This window comes from Nanorana parkeri, unplaced genomic scaffold (genome assembly GCF_000935625.1).
Source record: "Nanorana parkeri isolate BGI_ZX_2015 unplaced genomic scaffold, ASM93562v1 scaffold445, whole genome shotgun sequence".
NCBI classification, from domain to species: Eukaryota; Metazoa; Chordata; class Amphibia; order Anura; family Dicroglossidae; genus Nanorana; species Nanorana parkeri.
This window is the reverse complement of record NW_017306713.1, coordinates 1085204-1090852: the sequence shown is the minus strand read 5'-3', so window position 1 is coordinate 1090852 and position 5649 is coordinate 1085204. Positions and strand designations below refer to the sequence as shown.

General features: G+C 42.3%; 1 protein-coding gene across 1 annotated transcript in view; it reads right to left on the bottom strand.

Moving 5' to 3' along the window:
• The window catches only part of METTL24 (methyltransferase like 24), a 47430-nt gene that overhangs the window by 41142 nt on the left and 639 nt on the right, over positions 1 to 5649 (bottom strand). The gene's annotated exons all lie outside the window — the stretch shown is intronic.

Here is a 5649-nt window from a genome sequence, read left to right as displayed (position 1 = left end):
AAAATACCACCAAAAGAAAGCTCTATCTGTCCCCAAAAAAGGGTATAAAATTCATTTCAGTACAGCGCTGCATGACGGAATAAATGTCAGTCAAAGTACCGCAGCGCTGAATACTGAAAAATGGCCTGGATGGGAAGGGGGTTTAACACCGCGGATGTCAACTGGTTAAATGATAATAAAAAATCTTGCTTGGAGCACAGGCCTCCACCCCCGCCTGGGCCCCTCACACAAGTACTGGCTGTACCCCCCTGACGGCAGCCCTGGCCAGGGATTCGGATCGTGACCCCCCCATTAACTTGCGTGACCCCATTTGGGGTCCCGACCCACACTTTGAGAAGCAATGGTTTAGAGTACAATATACTGTTATGGTATGGTATGGTATAGTATGGGGGAAAGTATTAGTTAAACCCATTTTAATATTAACTCTCAAGCAACCAGAGTCTATATTTATCCGGAATCTACCAATCCTTGTGGATGCTGGATAATGGGGAGTTTACTGTATTAAAAAATGTATCTTATTTGTGTATCACTCAGCTGTAGATCCTCAAATCATCTCGGAATTCATTCTGACACTGTCCTTCCTTCTGGAGGGTGGCTACTTTTGTTCCCCGTGGTCCCTGCGTGTGTTGTAAAGTAGCCACCACTCCAAGCTTGCTCCCGTGATGGACTATAATCTCACGTTTGGTTTACTAATTTGTATTGAAGTTGTAGACCATCACGGGAGTAGCTACATTTTAACACACTCAGGGACCATGGGGAACAAGAGTAGCCACCCTTCAGAAAGAAATGTCCGCACCAATTCAGAGATGATTTGAGGAGCTACAGCTGAGTGATACACAAATAAGATACATTTTTGTAAATAGGTAAGGTACTTGACTGTATTTTTGTCACTTTATGTGCAGTATGTAAAGCGCTGTGCAAATTGTCGGCAATATGTACATCTATATTTATTTCCAGTTACTATGCAGACCTCAAAATCTGAGAATTTGCATGAACTATTCTATTTATTTGAGAAACAATTCAAGATTTGTAGAGCTATTTGTCAAGCATAATAGATAAGCAGAGGATGGTGTCCTCTGCTTATCTACTTCAGTAATGAAGTAGATAAAGCTTAAACCACATGATTTCAGAGTTTTAATAAGACACTGTGTTGCCAGCTCAAAAAGGAAGGTAGGAGCACATTATGGGGTTCTTTTATAAAAGTTATATATGTTATATATAGCTATAAGCCGGATGGATGCACTAGCACCCCTAGATGGTGCTAACAAGTATAGGAAATTCCTATGTTCATCATCGCCATCTAGGGGTGCTAGTGCCGCGTGGGCTGCATCACGTTTAGAAATTAACCCCTATATTTCTGAACACATTATTTTTCTATACTTGTGTGTTTAAAGGGATAAAACATGGGGAATTGTGCATGTATTGTGAAGATGTACTAAATATGTTTCTTATTTATTTGCCTTGATATATTCTTACACTCTAAAGTTGGGACTGATTCGATGTGCATACTTTTTTACACTATACAGTACACTATAAGAAACCTGAAATGTTCAGAATATTAAAGCAAATATTTATATAGTAAAATGTATATTATTTAGGTACAGATTAACATAAGCAGAAGTTCTTACTATTCCAGTGAGCACTGACACTATAACCAGTGATATTGGAGTCTCTGGCAGGTACCTGCACTGTTTCCTCTGCTGCAATTGCTAAAGTCGTTACTACTATTATTTAGGGGATTTTTTTTTTTTTGTCCAGCTTGTACATTATTCTAAGAATTCTGTAGGTCAGCCTTCTAGAGGGAATCTTTAATATTCATCTGCTCTGTGAAGATGCTTTTTGTCCATAAAATGCTAAAGACTTTTGCACAGGATTAACAATTATCCACAGATCCACAGATCACCTAAATCTGGCCATATTTAAGCTAGTTCACAGGAACAGGCTGAAAATGTAAAGCTGCCCATACACCATACGAATATCGGGCGATTTTCGTATGCGATCGCGTTTTCGTCCGATATTCGTAAGGTTGATGGGCAGCGTAGAACCGCAAATACTGTACAATTGATCGACTTTTGACTAACCAGCAAGTTAGAAAACTTCGGTCGATCGTACAATTTTCGCAAGGTTGGTGGCGTTTGCGTACGTCAAAATTCGTACGATTTAAGGCTTGTTCACGCGACGTCCGTATTCTGTCCGGACCAGAGCCGTGCGCTCATGCACCCAAAATGCATCCCAATGTACCCCTATGTGTTTTATGGGCTACAGTTCTCACGAGCGCAGTCCGTTCAGGTTACGACAGAAAAAATACTGCATGTCACATTTTTGTCCAGCCCGGAAATGCACGAACGCGTCAAAAACGCGCCAAAAAACGCACTGCACTGCAGCTAACATACTGACAGCCCCACTCCAACCAACATTTTTTTTTTTTTAACTGGGACACATCAAAAATGCGCCAAAAACCCACTGCATGCATAGCACCGCGTCTCCAGATCTGGACCAGAAAATCATGTGAACAAGCCCTTACAGACGAAAATACGTGCGGTCGATTACAGCAATTCGTCCAGGTGCTTTCTTTTAATTACCGCTGATCGAACCTTGCGATAATCGGGGCAGGATGGGGCCGCCTATGAAAATCGTACGACGGTTGGATCATTGGACGAAAAGTGTCATCCGATGATCGCAAGGTGTATGGGCAGCCTAACAATGGGTGGCTCTGCCAGCTTGACAATAGTCAATCACTTGCTTGAGTTTTGTTGAAGGACCCTATCCAAAAATTGTTAGGTGAACAGTGACTGCAGCCAATCAGCTTGGATAAAGGAATCTGTTAGATTTCTTTTGGTAAAGAAAGGAGGAAGAAAAGAGGAATGGAAGAAGTGAATATGAAAGTAAGTCTTGTGGATATTTACTAAGTTTCTTTCGCAGCTGCTATCTAGGGATTGCTAGAGAGTTGTAACGTTAGTGCTGTCCGTTCATGACTGAGATGATGGTTGTTACTGTACTACCTTACAACCCCAATTTTTAGGCATTTTGATGTCATTTGTTCCCTGCCTTTGGTAGTTAATAAAATGTGGTCAGAATGGACACCTCCTTTAAAGTGTAACTTTTCCACTGATTTTATACCTTGCTGACTGAACTGTAACAGGCTTGTGTATAATTTATTAAGAAATAGGCTGCATTAGCTCCAGAGAGGGCCACACATTAAAAGGAAAAATAACAGTTTTGGGGATTTAGATAACAGTTCTTTACTATATATAAAGAAGAACACCAGGCAAAACTTTTTTTAACCCTTGCAGTGAGACTACCCCTGCACTCCAAGGGTTAACTGCTCATTTTTGTCTAGGTGCTAAAAAAAAGGTATACTCACTTGAACCGCTGAGCCGGCTCCCTATTTCTCCAGTCTCTGAAGCCTGTCTTCTTCTACAACACAGCACTGGAATATTTCTCAGCGTTATCACGTCTATGCAGTGTATAGAACATGATGATTTACAGGACCTTAGACCGCTGCACAGAAGGGGAGAGAAGCTTCAAGGACCGGTCTAAGAGCAAGCTGGCTCTGCGGTTCAGGTGAGTATAACTTGTTTTTAGCGCCTAGACAAAAACGAGCAGTTGACCCTTGCAGTGCGGGGGTAGCCCAACTGCACAGGTTAATAAATGTTTTGCCCAGAGTTCTTCTTTACATGTAGTTAAAGCTGATCTACATCTGCACCTTTAGGGCCTGTTCACACCACTTGCAGTGTGTTCCTGCAACGAACCATGCTGGAACGCACTGGATCGCATACTGTCTGGCCCCCTGAATTCTGGGGCAGGGGGGAGCGTGGCAGTGCATTCAAGTCAATGGCACCGCAGCCACGACAGTGCGATCGTCTGCACCAGAACGCATGGCACAGCAATACCTGCGTTCTGGTCCAGTGCGATTGCAAGTAATAGTGCTTGTACTATTTGTCGTGATCGCATTGGACTGGAACGCGGGCATTGCTGTGCCATACGTTCTAGTGCGGGACGATCGCACTGCAGCCTGGGTGCCTTGGCTGTGGTGCCATTGACTTGAATGCAGGGCAACGCCCCCTCCCGCCCCAAAATGCAGGGAGCCGGATAGTATGCAATCCAGTGCATTCCAGGATTGTTAGCTGCTGGAACGGACTGGAAGTGCTGTGAAAAGGCCCTTAGTCTTGCACAGTTGTACAGACTAAAGGTACAGCTCTCCTGTATGGAAATTGCTTATTCTGATTGCACTGCATAAGTGCATTAGATGCTGCAGGTAGTCAGACAGAACCTTAATTTCCTGCCTGGAGTATGTCCAGCATCATCTAGCTTTTTGCTCCCCATCTTTACCGTCCCTGGTCCTCCCCTTCCATTCATTTGATTTCAGTTATGTCAATTGTGGAGTCTCATCATCATATGTGGATGTTACCTAGGGTGGTCTACATGCAAATACAGGCTGCCTCCAGACTGATATCCATCGAGGTATTTTGATATTTCCATAATTCCCCATAAGAGCAAGCCCACGGTTTGAATAAGAGTACTGCTTTATAGGCTGCATACTGAGGCAGGGCGCTGTGACGTTTTCAGGAAGTTATGTACATCACCCTGCCGTCCCCTCCCACCAGTCATGATCAGCCTGCATTGCATAGAGGAGCACAGAGATCTAAAATAAGGACTAAAATAAGGTATGCATGAAAATGAAAAGGTTTATTTTAAAATGTCATTAGCCTGTTGATGAGGGGAGAAAGGAGGAACCAGGGAAGGCAAAATATAAGCAAATTAAACTTCAGCTATGAAGTGAGTCTTTGCTGCAGTTCCATTTATTTTGCACCTTGCTGTGCTCCCAGCCCTACCTACAAATAGGCTCAGAATAGGTTCAAAATGTTAAGCTTTGGTAATGCATGTGTGCTGATGCTCGATCAGAGCAGTATACAATATTCCGATTGTACAGTGTATGAATACTGTATGGGCTGTGATCTATATAGGGCTTTGGTGGTTTCTGTAGTGACAATGGAGAAACATGGGTAATTTGGGTGAATGATCAGTTCTACTCTGTTGACTGTTCTAGCAACAAACGCTGTGTGCATCTGAATGTGTAAAAAGTGCCAATATTGTAAAATCAAATTAAAATCAAGCACTCTAGCAAGGACAAGACATGACCTCTTGCAAATAATTAACAGACACAGCAAAGGCGTCTCATGTGTATTGTATGTACATGTATGTGTAGTGGCGTGTATGTAAAAAAAAAAAAGGTCATTTGTCATATGTTTGATTGATAAAGGTTCACCCTGAATGACAAGCGTTGACTTTTTAAAAACCCATCACAGTGCAAGACTGCAGACGAAGAATAATGAGCACCCTTTAAAGTGATAACACCTCTGCCCCAGGGCGCACGCCTTCCCCCTGGCTGTAGGTTTTACTGTTACCTTCACTTACAAGTATTTTAATGAACCTTGCTGTGAAAATGTTCCACTTGTGCAGAAAAGCTTTGTGTTCCTCCATGTCCTAACAATATGCACATTTAATCGCCGCATGGCTACAGACCGCAGGCTGATGTTTATAAATAAACAAGAACTTACATCTTCATGTATACAATCGGATCATCTGTTTTAAAATGTTTTAAAGAGTGTGTGTGTGTATATATATATATATATATATATATATATA